The sequence below is a fragment of the Danio rerio genome, chromosome 25, assembly GCF_049306965.1.
Source record: "Danio rerio strain Tuebingen ecotype United States chromosome 25, GRCz12tu, whole genome shotgun sequence".
NCBI classification, from domain to species: domain Eukaryota; kingdom Metazoa; phylum Chordata; class Actinopteri; order Cypriniformes; family Danionidae; genus Danio; species Danio rerio.
In genome coordinates, this window is record NC_133200.1 from 4,992,501 (window position 1) to 5,017,500 (window position 25,000).

Consider the following 25,000-nt stretch of genomic DNA (forward strand, 5'->3'; position numbering starts at 1 on the left):
ATCCCTCTGTATTCCTGCAACTGCAATATTTACACAAATATTTCTTATTCAAATCTTCTGCAACGCTATTTAACTCGTGAATTTGTTTTACATTTATTTACACCTTGACCGATTTTTGTATGACATGGCCATTAAAAATACAATGTTCCTTAACCAGATGGTTTTTCAAGTTACTTTTAAAGAGAATGTTACTTCAGTCATGTTGTTGTAATTTTTTGAGAAGATTAGTAACACAATTAAAAAAAAAAATTTTAATCGAAATCGTGAATCGGTCAAACTTTATAAAAAACCTAGATTTTTTTTTTTGCTAAATCACATAGCCCTACAATTAACATATCCCACAAGCAGAAAAGAGTATCAGCATATAGAAGGTGCTCAGTGTCATTCACACAGCTACTAAACACCAGTGTGGAACACGCATGAAATTAAAGTCATGAAATAAACATTGTTTATCAACATTAGATGTTACATAAATCTATACTGTACATAACTGATGGGGAAACAACTAAAAACATCCATATTAATGTCGACAAAATGCATTAAAAGTGATGTGCTATGCAGGGAATTCTGGGAAAGTTAATTTACGGTTATTCGCTGTATATATTAAGGACACATACTGTTAACCAGGTTACGGAGTTGTACTGTAGCATTTTTACAGTTTTTTACCGTTGAAATCACGGCCATTTTTCACAGTGTATTAAAAACATATTGTTTTTAAGTGAAGTTTCACAAACTAATTTCGAGAGGAGCACGTGATATGACTGACTGCAGCTGACCACTCATCTTCACTCATTAGCTAGCCAATCAGATTGATCCAAACTTACTGAAAGTAGCCTAGTTAGAACTACTCCCTTATTTTCGTTTTTCCGAAGAAACCCCCCATCCACCCTTTCTCCTCCTTTCCTCCTTTACCAGGGGGAGCTCTCGAGAACCACCTGATCTCGTACTCCCCACACATGCTCTATGGACCTGGCGGGAGCCCTGGGCTCAACTATCTCCGAGCTCAGGGTTTTCTCCCGGGGCAGCATGCCAAACCTGCTAACTTGCTAAGAAGTTGTCAAACAGTATCTAAGTGTGAACTCTTGAACCTTGAAATCTTGCTTTACATAAAGTGATAACTGCATCTCAATGTGAAATGAAACTAAAAATACATTTTAATTAATCTAAAATGAGAAACGAATGAAAAATATAAATAGTAATGTTACAAAAGGTATAAAAAAAATGCATTTAAATCCCCTAAAATGCTGCTGTCAAGTAAATGAACATAAATATCAACATGCTACGATCAAACTCTACCGAAATCATCCGTGCTTCTCTACAGGTATGGTGTTTAATTCAGTGTAGAGCGTTCAGAGTCAGGATCCCTCAGTTACACAGCCTATAGACAGCAAGGCAGCTCACAGGGCTCTTTATAGTGAGGCGTATCTAGATTGATTTCAGCTGACGGCCTGAAGGGAAAATAACCTGCAGTTGTGAAGCTTCTGGTTTATCTGCGGAAAACACACACGCGCCTGTAGGAAAGTTGAAAAATTATTCGCAAATGAGATCTCAATTGTTTCTCCGAGACGGCAACGAGATCAAATGGAGCACCAATGGAGACTTCTGCTGGAAGGTGGTGTGTTCGCTGACACCGGGATTCAGGACGTTGAAATCTTTGCTCTGTTTGTGCAGTTCGATGTGTTCATGTTGGCACAGAGGCAGGATCTGCTTGAACTAACAATGGAGGGCAGCAAAAGTAATCTACCAAATCCATTCAGAACTAAAAACGGAGCAGAAATTGCACACTAGAGTATAACGTCAACAAACGATTTAAGTTGACTCCGTTTACTGTTTTGAATGCACAAAATGGTTTTTATTTACAGTGATTCTGTCACCGACTCGGTCCCAGTCACTCCCCTCGCTGACCAGCAGAGGCCGCCATCTCCGGACTTCTAGCATTACATCATCCACATACGCTGATTGTGCATACACCTGTTCTGAATCAAGCTAACGACCCACGTACCCTTTATAAGCCAGTTCCAAACACTCAGTCAGTGCGAAGTCTTGTTTAGCCCCGGCCAGCATTAGAGCAGGGATGTCCAGACTCGGTCCTGGAGGGGGTGGTGTCCTGCAAAGTTTATTTCCAACCCCAATCAGACACAGCCAGCCAAGCTAATCAAACTCTTACTAGGCGGTCTAGATACATACCTGCAAGTTGGAGCTAAAATCTGCAGGACACCGGCGCTCCATTACTGAATTTGGACACCCCTGGGTTAGAGGCTTTAAGTCACTTTCCAAAACGTTTTCATTCAATGTTCCTCGGTGGTGGAATTATCCTCCCATTTCCACACATACTGCTGATTAGAAGCGTAATCGGGCCATAAAAGTTAGACCCGATAGAGCCCGACCCTGAAAAGTACATTTTGATTGACAGCATTTTTAAACTCCTAAACCCGTTTACAGCCCGACATTATTCAAATGTGCACATGCTCACAGCTCTTTTGCCTTTTTTCAAGAATGAGTCGTTTCTACATGTTTCAACATAATTTATTCATAACAAACGTAGATTATAGGCCACTTAGAAGGTGGAACAAAGAAATGAAATAAGTCCTCTGTAATATCTTAACATCTAAGCCTGGGTACATACACTTAGCCTGTACTCACACTATGTACAGTTGCCTCGAACTGGGCCAAAGCACGCTTGTCCCCCCTCCCATCTCCACCGACGGCCCGCACTCACACCACAATCGGGCCTGGGCGCGCTTACGTCATCGCTGCTGCGCTGTTCAGTGAGAAGCGCTCTCCCACTCAGCAGCACAGTGAAGATTTCTCTAGTTATATCGTTTCAGTTTGTTTGATATGCAGTAAAATATTTCGCCAAACAGTCCTTAGGGATGCAGTGACGCTGTCAGATATTTCGCCAAACAGATCCGCCACTTTTGGTGTTCAAAACAATCATAAAGCTCTCGTGCTGCAGGAATGAGGAGGTCTGCTGAAGGTGCAGCTGTCATGCAGTTTGGGGTTTGCGCATTTAATAAACTACGGCAGTTTGCGTTCATTGAACAGTAAGAATGATTAATAAATCCAAGTAAAACAGTCCCTTAAAGTCACGTCTCGCTTTCAGTTTCGGGCTTTGCCATGTTTTGCACTCACACTACAAGCGTACCGCGCCAAAGCCCAAGTGAACCGCACTTAGGCCCACCTCTTCCAACTGGGCCAGGGCCGGCCAAGTGAACCAAGCCCGATTCAGCGCACTCACACTTCTCAAACGTTTTGGGAAACGGGTCTGGGCACGGTATGGATGGCATAGTGTGAGTAGGCCCTTAGACTTCCAATTGGCCAAAACACCAATGAAATAAGTCTTTCTTCATTCATTCATTCATTTTCCTTTTGGCTTAGTCTCTTTATTAATCGGGGGTCACCACAGCGGAATGAACCGCCAACTTATCCAGCACAAGTTTTATGCAGCGGATGCCCTTCCAGCTGCAACCCATCCCTGGGAAACATCCATACACACTCATTCTCAATCGTACACTACGGACAATTTAGCCTACCCAATTCACCTGTACCGCATGTCTTTAGACTGTGGGGGAAACCGGAGCACCCGGAGGAAACCCATGGAGAATAGGGAGAATAAGGATGCCACAGTTCTCAATATAATATTGAACCGTACGGTACGACCTCCACAGATCAATACGCGCTTGTGAATTGCAGTTTTCTCGGTTTTGTGTTTAAATAATTTATGTGCGTTTTATATCTCCCCGAATTGACTGTGTGTGCCTGTAAGTCCATGATCTGAGATGAGGAAACTCCTCCCCACGAGTAAATATCCAATCACTATGCTCTAAAGTTAGGGGGCGCTTGACCATTATTCCACACTTTAACTTTGCGATCGGCGGTGAAGTGAGGCTGAGGCAACAGTACCAGGAAGCGCGGGCGAAGTGAGGCAACAGTATAAGAAACGCTGGTGTCTTTCAAATCTGCGCTGTGAGAACATTTGGGTTTTGCCGGTAAGCATAATGCCAATTAAAGAAAAAAACGGAGAACAAAAAATAACTGTGCAAGCATTGATTTACACGTATAACCATGACTGCACATCTGCAGCGCCATCACCCAGCAATATCACAGTCTGAAGGCAGGATAGCAGAGAAGGTAATAAAGTCCTCCAAATAGCAACAATCCCTCGCTGAATCTACCCAACTGGTTCCGAGAGACATAAAAAATAAAATAACAATAAATAAATAAATAAATAAATAAGAAAGGCAGTGCGGGTGTTAAATGCTAAAGATTTGCAGCCGTTTTCGGTGATTGGAGATGTGGGCTTTTGTCATCTTATAAAAGCACTCGATCCGCGTTACACACTACAGTCCTGCATTTTTTCAGCACCGAGATAATTAAGATGGTTTATTTATGTTAACTTAAGTACAAATATGTTAATTTGAAATGGCCAATTTATCTTTAACTAAACATGTATGTTTATTTTCAAAGTTTTGGATTTTTTAAAACTAAGACTAATTAAAACTGACTGAATTTGAAAACAAAAAGTCAAAACGAAATAGAAACTAAAATGAAAAATCCAAAAACCTTGGTGGACCCTTAGAATCGCTCTGACCCCGAAACAAATCTTTGCGCTTAACAAACTAAATTAATTATGTAGGCTAATGGATGTCTGTGTGTACAACACCGCTTCCTTATCCATGAAAGAGAGAAATAGAAAGTGAAAGTACAGGCCGAATGGAGGCTCATTCTTTAATTTTGTGCTGCAGATGCTCTGTTTAACTGTTTTCCCGCTAGTAAAGCATTCAGTTCTTCTACTTACAAAGTCAGCCATGTGAATAGCAAATGCACCATGGCACGACGCAACTGACTCGTAAACTGCATTCTATTGGCTTCTGTCTCACGTGATGAACAAATGACTCGTTTAAAACGAATCGTTTAAGTATGACCCAATTTCTAGTTCTTACACAGCTTTTTGGACCATACAGGATCAGATGGAGACGACAGTACAGTCTGTATTTATTAGTTCTTTAGCTTTAGCTGTTAGCTTGGTGTGTACAAGGATTTAGAAGATAATAATGGGAAATATTGTCTGTTTGATCTAACAATGGAAGGCAGCAAAAAGGTGGGAAAAGAATAATCTGCCAATTCCTTTTGGCACCATTATTGGAGGAGAAACTGCACATTAGAGGACAAAATCATTTCAAATCGACTCTATTTACTTCCTTAATGCACTGTGCTGGATTTATTGTGGATTATTCACAGGTGCATTTTATCCTAAAATAAATGAATACATTTATATTTGATCTTCCGCTTCTCTGATTCCAGTAATCTCATGTGTGTCTCCACTCTCTGAAGCTGTGAGAGAGCAATAACAAAGGTTTGCTTGCTAGAAGTCAATAATGGGAAAATACTGGATTGAACTATCAAAGGCAGAAGGCAAAAAGGCGGGAAAAAGTTGTTTGCTAATTCCAGTTGGCGCTGTTAATGGAGTGCAGAGTCAACAAACAATAAAACTGAACTCTATTTCATTTCTGGTCTTAGTGTGCATGATTCACTGGTGCGTGTCATTTAAAAGAAACAAAATGGCTTGTTTGGGTCTCCGCTGCTGAATTTTCTCCCAAATATAAACCCCTCTGTAATCTCACTTTTGTTTTCAATGAAGTCTTCAAAACTATGGTTCACTGTCATAACTGAAATGACTGTCTGTTTCAACAAACAATGGAAGACGGAGGTTAGAAAGGATGGAAAAAAAGGTCTAAAACTATCATTTCCCAATTCCATTTGGCACCATTATTGGTGCAAAAACTGTGCATGAGATGACAAAGCCAACAAGCATTTGAAATAGTTTTTATCTACGATTTTATGCACAAAACTGTTTTTTTAATGTCTGTAAATGTTTTTTTAGGTCGTGTGCGTCTGATTTAGCATTTTGGGGCATGAAAATGCAGACTACTGCCTGGCATAAATAACAAAACATTTTTATGATAATAGCACTTAATACATCATCTTTTTAAAAGTGCGAAGGGAAAAAAAACTGTTTGTTTGACTTCACAATGGATGGTGAAAGACACAAAAAACAGGAAAAATTTAATTAAATTAGAAGAGTGATTTGTCAATTTAATTTACACAAGATCATGCATTTTTGACTATCATAAAAACCACAACAAAAGCATCTTGGAAAATGCAAACTACTGATCTGGCATAAACCATCGGTCTGACCTAACAATGGATGATGAAGGGCAGAAAAAACAGAAAAAAATAAATATAATAAATAAATACGATAAAATAATAAATAAATAAATAAAATAAAATTAAAATTAAAAATGAATAAAAAAATAAAATAATAATATAAAAATAAATAAAGTAATAAATAACTATAAAAATAAATAAATAAAATAGAATAAAATAAAATAAAGAAATAAAATAATATAATATAATAATATAAAATAAAAAAAAAAATAAAATAAAATAATAAATAAAACAATAAACAAAATAAAATAAAAAGTAGTTTGTCAATTCAATTTACACAAGATAAGAACTTTGACCATAATAAAAATCACAACAACAGCCCCTTGGGCCATGAAAATATATACTACTGGCCTGGAATGAACAATAAAACATTTTTATTTGTTTTCTTAGCGTGAAAATTAGGATTGTTTAGATAATATCAACAGTTTGCAAAACTTTTTAAATATACAAAGAAAAAAATAACAATGCTGTCTGTTTTACCTAGAAGTGGATGGCGAATAGCAAAAAAAAACGGGGAAAAAATTTAATAAAATAAAAATAAATTTAAACATTTATAAAAATAAATAGATAAAATAAAATAAAACAAAATACAAAATTTAATTAAATAAAAAAAATTAAATAAATAAAATAAAAAGGGTAGTTTGTCAGTTCAATTTACACAAGGTAATGCACTTCGACCATTATAAAAATCACAACAAAAGCATCATGGACCATGATGAAAAAATGCAAAGGAAAAAAACAACAACACTGTCTGTTTGACCTAACAGTGCAGAAAAAAAAAATTGGAGAAAAAAAATAATAAAAATATTATAAAATTAAATAAAAAATCAATAAATAAATAAATAAAAAGCTCCAACATCAGTGACTCAGTAGCCTTTTAATAATGTTCAAGAAGTTTTAACATGTATTAATCAGATTAAAAGCCTTTACCATTTCATTGGGAGTGCGGTGGACATTATTTAAATGTTTCTGTCATGTCATGTTTGGTGCGTAAACCCAAATTACTTGTCACCGGAATATTGTCAGGACACAGAGTAAAGTCAACAAGCACTTGTAATCGACTCAGTTTACTTTCTATATGTACAACGCTGGTTTTACTGAAGACAATATCTATCCGTTTGACGCAACAATGAAGGATTGGAAGGCAGAAAAGTGTAAAAAAAATAAAAAATACAACTCCCAGTTCCATTTTGCCGCCATTGATGGAGCAAAAACAGCAGTTTATAACAGTGACCTAAATACACACAAGGTAGTAAACGCTATCTTTTCTATGTAAACACTAGTTTCAGTCTTAACCATCTGCGATGGCCATGCACAAAAGTCCCATTTAAGAAAGCGCTTCTATTTCTGCAACTTCGCAACAGAACAACAGCACATACTACTATGACAATGATATCCTCAGGTACTGATTATGGGTTTATTCAGTGTTAAGTGATCCCATTGTGAGTTTGAACACTATTTTACGTGACATTTATTAATAATAGTAATAATGTTCAAGAGGTTTAATCTGTATTAATTAGACTAAAAGCCTTTAGCATTTCATTGGGAGTGCAGTGGATGGTATTTAAATGTTTCTGTCGTGTCATGTTTGGTGCGTAAAGCCAAATTACTTATCGCTGGAATGTTGTTAGGACAGTCAACAAGCATCTGAAATAGACTCTGTTTACTTTCATAACGTACAATGCTGGTTTCACTGTAGACAATATCTATCTGTTTGACCTAACAACAGTAGACGGAAGGCAGTAAAGGTGGGAAAAAATAGGACTCCCAATTCCATTTGCCACCATTAACGAAGCAGAAATTGCACATCAGCGCACAAAGCCGTTCAAATGGACTGTATGTTTGCTTTCTTAATGCACAATGCTGCTTTTAATGTGGACGATTCACTGGTGCGTGTTAATCTAAAAGGAACTAAATGTTTGTTTTAGGTCCAATTTTTTCTCCCAACAAAAAGCTCACTGGAGAGGGCAATAAAACTGGCTTCCTCAAAGGTAATAATGGGAAGAACATAGACAAACAAAGGCGCTGAGGCTCCAAGAAGCCATTTCTCCTAGGTCTTCAGTGCGGTACGGAGGCGATTGCGGAGCTTGTAAAATAATTACGGCTCTTGTGCGTCTGACCAGCCGCAAGACAAATTATAATAACACCCTGTGAATATCCAGAGTGCTTATAATGCATTAAGACACTGTAAGAGCTCATAAAAAGAGATGATTGTTGATGGTCCTTAAACAGATGAGAGTTAATGACAGGAGCATTAAGATAACTCTTTGCTTCTCTCGCTCTCGCCGTCTCAGAGATAAAGCTAATGCCTCAATGGAGATCGGGCACTGAGGGATGGAGTACAGTTTGTTCAGTGGTTTGTACTGTGGGATGAGAAGTTGTAAAATGGTTTGACTAAAAATATTTTAGATATTTATTTATACAGTTAATTAGAAATAATATTCATTTATGACAGATAAATATTTATAGAATTCACAAAAATTATATAAACATGTATTGTTGTTGTTGTTATTATTATAATATATATATATATATATATATATATATATATATATATATATATATATATATATATATATATATATATATATATATATAATGCTAATATATAATATTATATATATATAATGCTAAAATATTAACTTATAAGATATATAAATATTTATGTTGGTTATAGAATTCATAAATATAATTTAAATAAATTTTATAAATATATTTATTATTATTTATTTATTTATTTATTTGTTTGTTTGTTTGTTTCTTTAAAGATTTTCTTTGGACAAAAATGATTTAAAAATATATTTATAATACATAAGTATTTAAATAATTTTTATATGTATTTATACAATTACTTTTGAATAGTATTATTACACTGATAAATATTTATATTATTATAAATTCAATAAAATTATATAAACATGTTTGTTATTATTTATTTATTTATTTGATAGTTTTTTTTCTTTGTACAAAAAATAAAAAATATTCATTTATAATATATATATATATATATATATATTTATTTATAGTTTATAACGTATTAGTATTCATATTGTTTATAAAATTCGATAAAATTATATATACATATTTATTTTTAATATTAATATTGTCGTTGTTATTATTATCATTAGTGTTTACTTACTTTTTATTTATTATTATTTTCTTTGGACAAAAATGCTAAAATTTACAACCATATACAAATATTTATATTATTTATAGAATTCAATACAAATTATATATACATACTTATTACTTGTTTATTTGTTTGTATTTATATTTTCTTTGGACAAAAATGCTAAAAAATATATTTATTTATAACATATATAATTATTTATATTATTTGTATAATTCAAAAAATGTATATAAACATATTTAATATTATTATTATTATTAATATTATGGTTGTTATATATTGTTAAATTATTGTTTTGTTTTTATTTTCTTTGGACATAAATGATAAATAAATAATTTATAAAAATGTATAATTATTTATATTAGTATATAAATTATTTACAATTTGGATGTTAATATAACATATGCTAGAATAGTTAGCGGTTCATTCCGTTGTGGCGACCCCTGATTAACAAAGGGACTAAGCCGAAGGAAAATTTAAGATTGAATGAATGAATGAATATAATATGTGGGCACTAATATAGCATGATTAATAGTAATTTACCCTAAAAATAGTTAAATGAGTAAATATTAAAAATTATTTTACGACAAAATAGTTTCCATCAGGTTTAAATTTATATTTACATTAGCCTTCCTGTATTTTTCCACACATTTCTGTTTAACAGAAAGCAGATTTCCTTCAACACATTTCTAAACATGATAGTTTTAACAATTAATTTCTAATAACTGATTTATTTTAAGGGGCGAGGCAGTGGCGCAGTAGGTAGTGCTGTCGCCTCACAGCAAGTAGGTCGCTGGTTCGAACCTCGGCTCAGTTGGCGTTTCTGTGTGGAGTTTGCATGTTCTCCCTGCCTTTGCGTGGGTTTCCTCCGGGTGCTCCGGTTTCCCCCACAGTCCAAAGACATGCGGTACAGGTGAATTGGGTAGGCTAAATTGTTCGTAGTGTATGAGTGTGTGGATGTTTCCCAGAGATGGGTTGCGGCTGTAAAGGCTTCCGCTGCATAAAAACTTGCTGGATAAGTTGGCGGTTCATTCCGCTGTGGCAACCCCGGATTAATAAAGGGACTAAGCCATGATCTTTGCCACGATGACAGTAAATAATATTTGACTAGATATTGTTCAAAAATCTAGTATTCAGCTTAACTTGTCATTTAAAGGCTTAACTAGGTTAATTAGGCAAGTTATGGTAACTAAGTCAAAATATGAAGACAATTATTTTTGTAGACAATTTTAGTAATAAATTAAATGTAAATAAATATTTGATTCACTGAAGTTTGTATTACACAAACTAACATCACCAACAAAACAAGGCATCCAGGCCTCCTTCACATGCTTTGAAGGTCCATAATGGAGCTCCAGCTGTAAATTGATCATCATAAATGTTGACACTAATGGATCATACTGTATGAGCGCCGCATTTTTTTCAAGCCAGGTGTAATTATGAATGTGAGCCATATGGCCGTGTTTCATATCGATGTCATATCGTCCTTACGTTCTTTAAAAGTCACAGAAAGCATCTATCAGAGGACGTCAGGCAGGGGTGGAGGCTGTGTTTAATTGTAGATTACTGTGGCAGAGATGCGCGGTGAATCTTCGAGGACGGAGGATTTGTCAGATGTTTTAGCGAATGAGGAATTTTTATAAACCTGATTAAAAAAAATACATGAACAGTTGAAGTCAGTATCATTCGTCGTCCTGTGAATTTTATTTTTAAATGTGTACCAATTGACAGGCCCGGATTAAGAGCTCGGGGGCCCCTCGGCACATATCTTGTAAGGCCCCCTACCTGGCCGCACCCCTATAGTTAAATTAAAAAACCGCACATCTCCATTGGAAACAACAAACTTGTGCAAACTCTAGAAATAGGCGGTGTGTAAACGGCCCCTAAAAGGCCGCCGTCATTTGTGATCTACATAGGTTGATCTTCTTGCACAGTCATGCTGAATTCACCTTGTTGACAAATGGGCTGCGGATCCATTCCTGGGCAGTTGGCCTTTTCCCCTTGGCAAAGAAACTTTCCAAAGACCCGCTCAGCTGTCAGGAGAGGGTGGTGGTTTAGTGGTGTTTGACAGGGAGCATGCAACGTGTCTGAAGAGCGAGGAGGGATGCGGTGGGGAGGGGTGAGAAGGGTGCGCAACATATTTGAGGACCGGGAGATTATCACTCATTTCCGTGATAATCTGCGCATTTGCGGAAGACTCCTGGAAATTCCAGGAGACTTGGGACGTCTTGAATGACCTCCCGCCATACTCATAATTCTCTCTTCATATATCCGCATCTATACGCCTATTACATATCAATAAAACACTGTGATATAGCCGGGCTCGGATCGTATTGCTTTCTCACTGCAATCGATCCGCTCCAGAGTTCATTTTAATTAAGCCGAGACCACCTCATTCAGCCGATCTCGGAGCAATTGTTTTGGCACGGATCCGAGCGTGACTGCTGAATTCACATATGCCAAACGAACTGCGCTAACTGGGCAAACGAGACAGGTTCCGAAACAAAAGTCTAAGCACCCTTAGTTACACACTACATGGAAGCTTTTTTCAAAAACCCATAATATCCCTACTGAAAAAAACTGCTTAAACCAGCCTAGGTTGGTTGGCTGGTTTTAGCTGGTCGACCAGGCTGGTTTTAGAGGGGTTTTGGCCATTTCCAGGCTGGTTTCCAGCCATTTCCAGCCTGGTATTAGCTGGTCAGGCTGGGAGATGACCAGCTAAAACCAGCTTGACCAGCCTAGCCAGGCTGGGAGCTCAGCCGAAACCAGCTATATCCAGCTTAAACCAGGCTGGACAAGCTGGTAAGGAAGTAAGGAATTTTTCACAGTATTTCCTATAATATTTTTTCTTCTAGAGAAAGTCTTATATTGGCTACAATAAAAGCAGTTTTTATTTTTTAATAACCATTTTAAGGTCAATATTATTAGCCCTGTTAAGCAATATTTATTTTTTAATTGTCTACAAAATAAACCATCATTATACAACGATTTGCCTAATTAACCTAGTTAAGCCTTTATATGTCATTTTAATCTGTAAAATAGCAAAATATTATTTCCTGCCATCATAGCAAAGATAAATCAGTTATTAGAAATGAGTTATTAAAACTATTATCTTGAGAAATGTGTTGAAAATGTTCCTGTTGAACAGAAACTGGAGGAAAATATTTGTAATAGTTCTGACTTCAACTGTACATTTATATTATCGATTAGTTTAATTATTTAAATTCAGTTCAGAGAAAACTATTTCTCACTATTAAAGGGCTGGCCCCTATACATCTTGTTTTGATGCCCTTCAAACATTAATTAACCCCCCACTCACCACCCCCACTGCAAAAAAAAAAAAAAAAAAAACAGTAATTCTCACTCTGCCTGAATGTTGGCTTTGCAGTGTCTTCAAGCTAAACTTAAAAGCCTAAATCCATTCACTTGGGATTATATTTGAAAACCCAGACATCGGCGGCAGAACAGCTTTACTGTCCACTGTAAAATCTGCAGCGTTTATTGGAGAATCATGTTAAAATGTTTCTTGACTGAAAGTGCTCAAATGCTAAACACTGCCTTTTGGGAAGGTGTTTATGCTTCGGAAAATTTCCATTGTGGCTTCCCATGTACATGCGGTTGTCAACTTCAGAGCCGGTTTGAGGAATCGAGTTCATTTTGGAGACCGGGAGTTCATTTGAAATGCTAAATCCTCTGCTGGTAGCATACTGGACACCTCAAAGCCACAATTTGGACAGCTAATCTGCTTTAATGCCTGAATGTTTTTTTTTTTCAGAGGGAGACACGGACGGGGAGTGTGCGCCAACTGCAAATTTAATGCCACGAACGCAAAGTTTTCTGACTTATAGCTTTTGTGGTGTCAATTGAGCAGTGAGGATATTAACTAGGGGGGTACAGAAATCCAATTTGCTGCTTAGAAACCTTCCTTTTTCACTTTTAAAATGGATTTTTTTGGTATTTTTAGTATTATCATCTGTTAAATCTAACAATTAATAGAGAAACATCCAAAAGAAAGTTAGTTAAAGGTGCTGTACGTATTTGACTCTTCTAAAGCATACAAATACCACAATACGTTTGCAGATATTTAAGAAACATGCGAAGTAAACATTCTTGTTTATCTGAAAAACAATGCTGAAGTCAGATGTTCTTGTAAGAGGCAAAATTATCATGTGACAAAACATGTCTTTTTGACTCAAGAAAGGTCCATACTGACTCCAAAGGCAAATACTGATAAGATCAGGGCCTGATATGTGGACTTTTACGGGATTTATGATGTGGTCACATGTTGATTGGTCAGTTTGAATGTGTCAGCATTTGGGCAGAGTCTATCTTCTCTGACTCTACTGCAATCAGGGTAACTTCTGGGCCTGCTCTCTTTGTCTCTCTCTCCCTCCCCCTGCGTTTCTCCTTCTACCTCTGGTAACTTTACTTTTACACTTAAGCTGGGTACAATTTAAATCATATGTTTTATCATTTCATGTTTTGTCATTTTCTACAGTTACTTTGTAATTAATTCAGTTGTAACCACAGAGAATTATTGTCATTAAATCTCATTTACAAGATCCAGAAGGGCATCCTGCTGATTTGATTCAGAAGGGCACTTTTTTGTCAGACGGCTCACTGGTCAGGTATACATCCGCCCTAAAATATCAAGGTGAAAGTCATCATAGCTTGCGTAGAATAGACCCAGCTCCCAAACCAACTTTGAGAATATATTAACAGTAAATTTTTTATTTATCTATTTATTTTTTTGTGCGATAATTTAACGATGATAACGGCACACCACTAATATATATATATATATATATATATATATATATATATATATATATGTTATGTATTTGTGTTTTTTCTCCCGTATCTGCTCTCATGTATTCTCAGGTTCCGTTCATTGGTCCATTCAGCTGTCAGTCATTCCTCCCCGGTTACGTCACTCTTACGTCACATCCAATAAGAAAAGATCACCCGTGTTAAAAGCGCGCGCCAGACCACTCGCTTTCTCTTGCTTGCATTTTTCTCTTTCGCTGTTTCGTCGCTTGTTTGTATTTACCGCGTGCGTTTAGAAATTACCCTGTCTAACTGTGTATTTTGTTGTTGCTTGTTTCTGTGTGCACGTTATCCGTCCGTTATTCGTACATTGTTCTTAGTTTATCGTTGTTTACGAGGCTTGGACGAAGCGGACAGGTAAGAAGGTCACGTGACATACATTTCGCAACACATAGGACTACTCTGCTGTCTAATACACTAGGTTAGGGCCGAGCGCCACTCCTTGTACATTTTGGATAGATAGATAGAGTAGATAGTTAGGACTCGGAAGATCTTCGTGTGTTAATTATACTGTTTTTCACATAGTTAGTTAGCTAGATGCTTCTGGGAAGTTAGATTTAGTTTGGGTTTTGTTCTTTTCATTTCTTTGGCGCCTCCCGCGTCCCTTCTACCAGCTCTCTTGTTTTTTTCCGTCTTTATTTGTTTCAGTGTTGTATTGTAAATAGTATATTTTTGCCTTACTTACTTTCTTTATTTTTGATTAATTCGTTGTTGTTGTTCACTTTGGGATTGTAAATAAAAGCACACATATTTTGGCATTACTTTGGTTGTCTTTCCACTCATTCACTGTTTATATAAATATATTTTAATTAAATAAATGTCAAACCCCACAACCCTAGACTAACATCAGGGGTTTGTAACAATATATATATATATATATAGTATGTACACATATATAACGCATCATAACCTGGAAGTAAGCAGAAACTTTTAGACCTTTTTTTTAAGTGGTTGTACACAATTTATATGCGCTGAATCTAAACTAACAAATAAAGTTGAACATTACTTAATTTACTTTGTTTGTTAAAATTCACCCCATACTGTATAAACTATTTGCTGCCACTATACCTTAAAAAAGAAAATACAATGAATTTTTTTTTTATACCAGCAAACATAAAAGTCAAACATATCGGTTTACTTCCAGGTAGAGGTCTGCATTCCCGCGGCTGTCCCGCGGGCGCCGCAGGACCCGACCATATTTCCGCGGCGTGGGAATAAATTTCCGAATAAATCGCGGGAGCGGTCGGAACCGGGTTTAATTTGGGACGGGAGTGGGCTGTCTGGCAATATCGCGGATATTGCTGAGAGAGAGAGAGAGAGGTTTGCCTGTGTGTGTGCTTGGTGCTTGTGTGTGTGTGTGTGTATGTTGAGAGATGAGAGAGAGAGAGAGCTTTCCCAGATAGCAAAATACACTCGGGCCAGTTCCGGCTAGATTCTCGCCTGCCGGAGACTTACCACTCAGCCCGGCTCCGGCTGCCGGACTCCGGATGCTTGTGGACTCACTGCCCGATTCCGGCCCGAATCAATCGGACCAGATGCGGCGGACGTAAGCGAGCCGACGCTGCCGCATCCGCGCCGGAATCGGCCCGAGAGTAATGTGCGCTGCGGCCAGGAGCTGGCGCGACTCAGTATTTATATACCTTTATATAAAACCTTTTGGTATTACATTGGTACTTGATACATGGTATTACAAGCCTTTGAGTTGATATAACAGCAAACGCCTGTGTGTCTGCTTGGTGCTTGTGTGTGTGTTAGTGCGCACGCGCGCGTATAACAGAAAGAGAGAGAGAGAGATTTGTCTGTGTGTGTGTGCTTGGTGCTGTGTGTGTGTTTATACAGACAGCTTGGCTGTCTGGACTGTATAGATGGGGGATTTTCGGTTTTGTTCTCCCCCACTCTTTAGCGGGATCGGGCGCGGCGGGCAGAAAACAGGGCGGGTCGGGCAGCGGGACAATAAATTCTTAATACAAGCGGGAGCGGTCGGGTTCGGGCTAAAACCTGGCGGGTGCGGGCAGGAGCGGGATTCAAATTTTTGTCCCACGCAGATCTCTACTTCCAGGTCATGATGCACAACGCCAATGACTGTCATGCTAGCTCTCTCCAGCTAATACAAACCTCCTCGGCCCACAAACGCAGGCTCTGAGAGACTCTTGTCCTTCCAGCTTACCGGCTTTGCCCTGGTCACAACCAGACAATAGCTCTAAACGTGAGGCTGAGAATGATTTGTTGGCGACTTGACCTTTCCAGCACTTCAGAGGGGCTCTTTTAGAGACAGAGAGAAAGAGAGAGAGAGAAGGCTATCTGTGCGGCGCGGTGGCTCAGCGGAGAGCTGTTTGGCTGCTATCTGGATCAGATAAAGATCCCCCAGTATTCAGGACGGCACAGCCTGGGGAGAGAGAGACGCCGCCGGGGGCCAAGAGAGGTTCCTGCTGCCAGACGGAGTCTGAAATAATGCTACGAGCTAGCGCTGAACAGAGAACGCACACTCTTGTGTTGCATGGTGATAAATCTTCCTCCATGCTCGCACTGTGAGCGAAACAAGATGTTGGTTGTATTGATTTGCAGTCTATAAGTATTGATCCGATGCAACCTACTTGTTGTTTAGCCAAGCAAAACACACATATGTCATTTGTCATGTTGTTTGTGTACAGATTAGCACTGCTGGATACAGGGGAAAAAAGTGATGTTGAGTCTTGTGATGATGTTTATAATGTAACATTTCACGTTAAAATTATATTTTTAGGTGAGAAGGTGGCTCAGTGGTTCGTCTCACAGCAAAAAGGTCGCTAGTTCGAGTTCAGCTGGGCCCATGTTTGCATGGGTTTCCTCTGGGTGCTCTGGTTTCCCCCACAAAGACATGTGCTATTAGGGAATTGAATAAACTAAACTGGCCGCAGTGTATGTGTGTGAATGTGAGAGTGTATGCATGTTTCTCAGCACTGGGTTGCAGATGGAAGGGCATCCACTGTGTAAAATATATGCTGGATAAGTTGGCGGTTCATTCCACTGTGGCGACCCCAGATGAATAAAGAGACTAAGCTGATAGGAAATGAATGACTGCTATTTTTTTTAGCTAGGTCTTATGAAGTGCTTTGAAATGTGCATTATTTATTCAATGTTTGACGTAATATGAACTGAAAAATGAAGAGAGGGTGGGGCATATAGTAGCTCCTCCCCAAAAACACCCAATAGTGTTTTGTTTTTAGCACAGCTTTGCGGTGAGAGTGGTTGAGCTCAAAGGAAAGGCAAATGAGAAGCATCTTGAAGTGGCCGGGGCATGGCAGATACTAAAAGGCATTTGATTGGTCGAAGATTTGATGAGAAATTAAGGTTATGAGGTGACGTGAAAATAAAATGTTGATCCATTTAGGTGAAAGTGACAAACTGCAAGCTATGGATGTTTATACCGGTTTTATATTTATATTTATATTAGTGCTCCGGTTTCCCCAACAGTCCAAAGACAAGGGGAATTGAGTAAACTAAATTGGCAGTAGTGTATGAGTGTGTTTGGATGTTGCCCAGTGCTAGTTTGCAGCTAGAAGAGCTTCCGCTGTTTAAAACATTTGCTGGAATAGTTGGCGGTTCGTTCCATGTGGCGACCACTGATGAATATAGGGACTAAGCCGAAGAAAAATAAATAAATTTGTTCACTCCGACCATGTATATAACGTCAAACATTGAATAAATAATGTGCAATTTAAAAGCACCTTATGAGACCTAGCTAATAAAGATAGCATTCATTCATTCATTTCCCATCAGCTTAGTCCCTTTATTCATCAGCCGGGACTCGAACCAGCGACCTTCTTGCTGTGAGGCAACAGTGCTAACCATTGAGCCACCAAGTTGCCCGAGTAAACACATGTTTTAACCAAATCAAAAGAAAAGCCAAGCTTTAAAATGGCAAATTATCAAAACTCATACTTTTTGGAGTGAGATGCTAATGGTCTAATCCGATCCAATGATTTATGCTAAGCTAAGCTAAAAGTTCTCCCACCGGATCCGGAGATCAGAACAATGGATTGACCCTGGGAGAGATGTAAAATAAGCCTATTTTCAAAAAACTTGGAGTGCTCCTTTAAGGGTATAGGGGTATTTTCAGATACAGCCAGTGTTTTAGCTTCCACCGAGTATTTGAGTTTGTTTTCTGATTTCATCCTTTCCAATTGTAGTCTTTGTGCTTCTGAAAACAGTTTGGGATGTTTAGATCTTTTCTGAAACTCACAGAGAGCGAGAATACTGGCATCTTTTTCTCAGGAGAAACATCAGTAGGAAACTTGAGCCATCTCAACAGGGGATTTCACACCAGGTGGTTGTAGGAACTCTGTTATATCCAATAGAATTCTAAACTAATGCTGTTCTTTAAATGAATGCCTTATTTATTTTAAATAGGCTAATTGTAGAGTTAAACAGGTGAGTTTTATCTACTTTATTCCATTTAGCCAATCTCTGGGTCTGGCGGGAGCACTTTTAGCTTAGCATAGATCATTGAATTGGTTTAGACCGTTAGCATCTCGCTCCGAAAAAAAAAGTTTCAATAATTTTCCAATATAAAGCATGACTCTTTGCCTGCAAAAAGTCCCCAGCTAGATGAATATGTGCTGCATATATTGCACCTGCTTCAGCTGTGGTACGGCATCAAAGTTCCTTGATTATTATGAATGAATGAAAGTGTAGTTGCTAGCCATATCAGCCTAGCAATGATAGCAATAGCAATTAATAGCATTAGTTGGTCTTACACTCTCAGAAATAAAGGTACGCAAGCAGTCACTGGGGTGGTACCTTTTCAAAAGGTGCACATTTGTACTTAAAGGGTACATATTGGTACCTTAAAAGTATACACTAGAACACTTTTGTACTCTTTAGGTACTAAAATGCACCCATGAGGTATTAATATGGACCTTTTAGGTACAAATTTGTACCTTTAGAAAAGGTGCCACCCCAGTGTCAGCTCACATACCTTTATTTCTGAGAGTGTAGTACACTAGAAAATTACAGAAGAATAAAGCTTTAAAAAGGAAACTAACTGAAGGTCAATTTAAAGTCAGATGCTAATGGTCTAATCCAATTCAATGACTTATGTTAAGCTAAGCTAAAAGTGCTCTCGCCAGACCTAGAGATCAGCTGAATGGATTTTTAAAAAGAGAGTTTTCCTTTAAGCAACAGCACTAAAAACAAAGCAAAGACACCATGATTAACAACCGTGATGCTCAATAGAAAGATTTTGCCTCATCAAACTCAATGCACCAAGGTCTCGAGAGATTTAATCCATCATTTTTCTTTCCTACGAGGAGTGTTTGTCCTAAAGTGACTCTGTATACATGTGTCTAATTGTTCCGTCAGGTAATGAGGCTAATTTACATTTGTTTTGAATGATTCTAAGTGATTTATGAGTGGTAATGAAATAAAGAGCGAGACGATAACGGCGCAGAAAGCAACGTCAAGAGGAAACCAAGACAAAAGACGCTGAATGGAGAGCACAGAGATGCTTCAAACGGAAAGAGGGAGACAAAAGAAGAAAGAAACGAGGCTCTTTGGCAGCCGGTGGCGTCACGGGTTCAATGGAGTTTAAGCAGCGGCTCTGGGAATATTCCTGGACGGAGCGATGCTCCACACATCATGGGAAATTCTCTCCTTCCTGCGCTCAGATCGGATGGCAAGGTCACACTAGCGGACATGAATAAACCTGGTCTGCTTGGAGCCCAAGTCAAACAGAGAAGAGGCTGGCACACGATTCAACAATGCAACGCGTTAGTTATGCTTGGTAGCACATGCTGGCTGCTATACCAATGCTGGAATAGAAGAGGAACAATCCCCGCTGAAGGGCACGGGAGAATATTGTACAGGAGATCCAAAATGTATTTGTACACACAGGAATTTTTGAAAAGAACAGCTTGTGGACTGAATTAATGGTCATTGTGTATTGTTAGCACAGCCAAGTCATTCCATTCAGAGGCAAAGTCTGGAGATTGCTTGTCTATGGAATAATTAATATGATTGCTAGGAGGTTACAAGGGTGTTCTGCCAAAATAGTTCTTGAAGAAGTGGTATGGTGGCAAAGTTCCTTGATTCTCCCACACAAAACAAGAGTATATGTAACGGAGGCCAGCTAGGGGAGGATCCAGCGACTGACGCTAGAGGCCATGGTCTTTAGCCTCCTTGTTAGAGCAACCGACTCCCATGCGGAAGGACCGGCGGGGTTACATTGGTGCCGTGACCCGGATGGGAGTGAGGTTTAGGGGGGTGAGTGTAACGGAGGCCAGCTAATGAGTGTTGTGCAAATAAACCTCACTCTGACCTCTAAAGGAGCTCTAGCGACCGATTCTAGAGGCCATGGTCTTTAGCCTCCTTGTTAGAGCAACCGACTCCCATGCGGAAGGTTGCCGGTTTGTTACCAGCTCGGAGCGGGTTGGGTGGCATAGGACCAGCAGGGTTACATATAGTTGCTAGACATGTTAGCCTGGAAAATAGAAACTCTTAGATAGCAAAATGATTGAAAGTCAATATAAAGTTGGATGCTAATGGCCTGATCCGATTCAATTATTTATGCTAAGCTAAGCTAAAAGTACTCCCAACCAGACTCGGAGATCTGTACTGCCAAAATAGCCATTAAAGAAGTGACAGCTACTTTGAGAAGCTTTGAAACCTTCGTGAATTTTAAGTTTCTCACTCCAAAACAGTTTCATTAATTTTTTTTTATCTTATTTATACCATTGCTCCTACTTCAGCCATGGTACGACAGCAAAGTTCCTTGATTTTCCCACACAAAACAAGAGTATAGTTGCTACACATATCAGCCCAGAAAAATAGAAACTCTTCATTTTCCATCGCTCTTAGTACACAAAGTGACTACAGAAGAATCTATCTTTAAATAGGAAAATGATTGAAAGTCAATTTGAAGTGAGATGCTAATGGTCTAATCCGATTCAATTATTTATGCTAAGCCAAGCATAAAGTGCTTCCACCAGACCCGATGATCTGTTCAGCCACCGAAATAGTCTTGAAGAAGTGAAGGCTCACTCCAAAAAAAAAAAGTTTCACTATTTTTTTTATTTAAGGCTTAACTCTTTGCCTGAAAATAATCTCCAGCTAGATAAATCTGCTGCATAATACAATTGCATCTGCTTCAGCCATGGTATGGCAGCAAAGTTACTTGATTTTCACAAAATGAGCTAATGCTAATGGTCTAATCCGATTAAATTATTTATGCAAAGCTAAGCTAAAAGTGCTCCCAACAGACCCGGAGATCTGTTCTGCCAAAATTCTTTACGAATCTTTAGTTTCAAATCAGTTGTTTCAGAGTGCATATGAAATTGCCAAGATCATGTGATTTCAGAAAACGGGGATTCGTTACACTGTAAAAAAATGTTTGCTGCCTTAACTGTTTTAGTTGAAATTTTTATGTAATTAAATTAAATTTTCTAGTCATCTAAATTGAATATTTTTAGTCAGTCTGACTGATTTAAGCTTTGTACAACTTATTATAATAAACTTATCAGGTTTTAGCTAAATTTTAAGCTAAAGCAACTTAAAATATGTGTTGTCGAGTTTTTTATGTATGAGTATGATACATAAGTATGAGTACCATTGGTTTGTGACGACTGCGCAATGAGTGGCCATGTTATGGAGCTCCGCCTTCTTTGATGTGCTTCACATCCAAGTAGTTTAAACAGGAGAAAAACATTCAGCACAACAACACTAAGTTAGCAACATGAATACGCTGGAGGGTCGAGTAGCAGAGCCGGTACAGATCAGTGTTGTCAAAAGTATTGAGTTTGGTACTAATCAGTACTGACATATAAAAAAACGTCCATTTCCTACTATCATTTGAGCACTGTCGAGTGCATACTTACATGCTGCTGATTGGCCATTGTGTTCACATGCTCAACAGAAATGGCTGTGATTGGCTGTGAAGGTCATCGGTTCACCATTCTTCAGCGTTTCGAAGCCGCATAGATCAGCTGGTCTATCTGTGAGCTGACATACAAGGATCGACATGACTTTAAAACGCTTCAAAGTCCGAGTATCTGTGTTTGCATTAGGTGAACAGTGTTGAAAACTGGTGAACCAATGACCTTCAGGGGGAACGAGTAAGTGAGGGTGGGTGGGGGTGCGTTGGAGGTAATATGCGATGAATATGTGAGGTGGTGGTGGGGGGGGGGGGTGTTGTGGCGATCATTATAAGTGTTCAGATGGGGGGGGGGGGGGTGTCTGTGTGACATGAGAATGCCTGTGTATGACTCACAAATCTTGAATTTCACGATATTATTAAATATTACAACTATACCAATATCAATAGCAATGCTCTCGCACAATACCCAGCTGATTCAGTTGTTGGCTAGCGACTTAATTAAAACGGAAAAGCGAGTTCAGTGCGATCAACCTCTAAAAATACAATCTTCCATCAATTAACAACCTTGATGCCCTTCCAGCTGCAACCCAGTACTGGGAAACATCCATACACACTCATTCACACACTCATACACTACGGCCAGTTTAGTTATATTCACCTATAGCGCATGGACTGTGGGGGAAACCAGAGCACCCGAAAGAAACTCATGCCAACACGGGGAGAACATGCAAACTCCACACAGACATGCCAACTGCCCCGAACCAGCATCCTTCTTGCTGTGAGGCGACAGTGCTTCTCACTGCCGCCTAAAAAACTTCCCAAACAATATAATTTACAAAGATAAGGGTTGTCTTGATTTCTTGCTACAGGTCTTCATTCACACTCTTCAGAAAGCCGACAAATCACTGGCTCCCTTGAAGCTTTTTCAGCACATTCATCTGTATTTAAAGTCCAAAAAAAAGACACACTGCACCTTTAACTGTACATTACAGCAGTATTGCTGACACACTAGTCAAAACATTTATACTTCTCCCCTATTCCATCTGCTACATTTATATTTCATACAGTGCATATTTTATAACCGACTGCTACGCTGTTGCAGGCAGCGGCGGCTGTGATTGGCCGATGTAAAGGCTGGCTGTTCTCTGATTGGCTGATTTCACATTAACAGTGATCTGTATGCTAGTTGGATGGATGGCCCACGCTGACAGACCTCTATTAGACCCCTGTCACTGGCTCTCCGCCGCTCCATCCATCCGTCCGTTCATCCATCTGTTCTCGCCATCCTCCCACCGACATGTACTGTAAAAGGATCCTGCTTAAACTAGATTTATATGTTTCTGAAGAAAGTGCGAGTGCTGCTTGTTGCTGTAAAACTGCCTGTTGCGATGCTACTTTATTGAGGGCTACATTTAACTAAATTTAAAGCCTATAACCTATTTATCCCCCAATTTCTGTTTAACTGAGAGATACTTTCAACACATTTCCAAACATAATAGTTTTAATAACTCATTTCTAATAAGTGATTTATTTTATCTTTGTCATGATGACAGCACATAATATTTGACTAGATACTTTAAGATACTAGTTCATCTTAAAGTGACATTTAAAGGCTTAACTAGGTTAATTAGGGTGAATAGGCAAGTCATTGTATAACGATGGTTTGTTCTGTAAACAATCAAACACACATATAGGTAAAAGGGGCTAATAATATTGACCTTATAACGGTTTTAAAAAATAAAAAACTGCTTTTATTCTAGCCAAAATAAAACAAACAAGACTTTCTCCAGAAGAAATAAATATATAGGAGATACTGTGAAAAATTCCTTGCTCTGTTAAACATCATTTGGCAAATATTCGGAAAAAAAAAAAAAAGAAAAAAAAAAAAACAGGAGATGAATAATTGTGATATCAACTGTATATATAGTATATAATGGCAGAACAATATAGTTTTAGCATCGATATCATAATGTGCAAATCTGCAATAGTCACATCACAGGAACCCATCTGAACTCAATAAATTCAACGATTAATTGCGTATAATTATTTACACAACGTAGACTACACTGTGTTATTTTACACTTGATTGTGGAATTTCTGTGTCTTAATACTGGTAACCATAAAGCAATTTGTATTTGATTTTTATCTTTGTTCTACTGTTTTCATTTGTAGCTTCATTTTTTGCTTTTAATTTATATATGTATTTTTATACTTTTGTTAATTTTATGCAGATTCACGATCCTAAAAAATAATCTCACTCAACAAAAACAAAATGTAAAAATGTAAAATCATAATTATAATCGCAATATATATATATATATATATATATATATATATATATATATATATATATATATATATATATATACATATATATATATATAGAGCAGAAAAATAAAATATTGCAACGTCAGTTTTTTCCAATATTGTGCAGCCCTATATGAAAAATTATGCTAAATAAAGACAAAAAAAGTGTGTAATAAAATTACAATTTAGATATTTCTATCATATGAAATTGTATTTTTAAAATGTATATAAATATATTTTATCTTTTGAAAAAATATCATGCATGGGAGAAAAGCAGCTTAATAAAGATTGCAGGAATTATTGATTTGATAAACAAAAATCTAAATTAAATTCCAGTAATAGGAACTTCTTTATTTTATTATATGAAATATTGAAAATAATGAATATTTAAGGAATGCTATATTTTATTGCATGAATATATATATATATATATATATATATATATATATATATATATATATATATATATATATATATATGAGCAATATCACACTCGTAGCAGTGCGATATGGCTGTATATTGGCACTGGTGGGAGGCGTGTATTGGCTTGAGGCCACAGGCAGAGTGCCTTAGCCTCCCACAAGTGATGATATAAAGCTATATTGCACTGCTACGAGTGTGACATTTAGTTTATACAACATAATCGTGTGTATTAAAAA

The 25,000-nt window shown here is 37.7% G+C and overlaps 1 protein-coding gene and 1 long non-coding RNA gene across 2 annotated transcripts in view; one reads left to right on the top strand and one right to left on the bottom strand.

Annotated features, from left to right (window-relative positions):
* syt7a (synaptotagmin VIIa) overlaps window positions 1-25,000 on the bottom strand; it is a 229,972-nt gene that overhangs the window by 147,046 nt on the left and 57,926 nt on the right. The window lies entirely within an intron of this gene.
* The window catches only part of LOC141380862 (uncharacterized), a 22,412-nt gene continuing 11,622 nt past the window's right edge, over window positions 14,211-25,000 (top strand). The window contains exons 1-2 of the long non-coding RNA XR_012400173.1: window positions 14,211-15,329; window positions 16,245-17,678. This is a non-coding gene — a long non-coding RNA (uncharacterized lncRNA). The remainder of the gene's footprint in view (window positions 15,330-16,244; window positions 17,679-25,000) is intronic.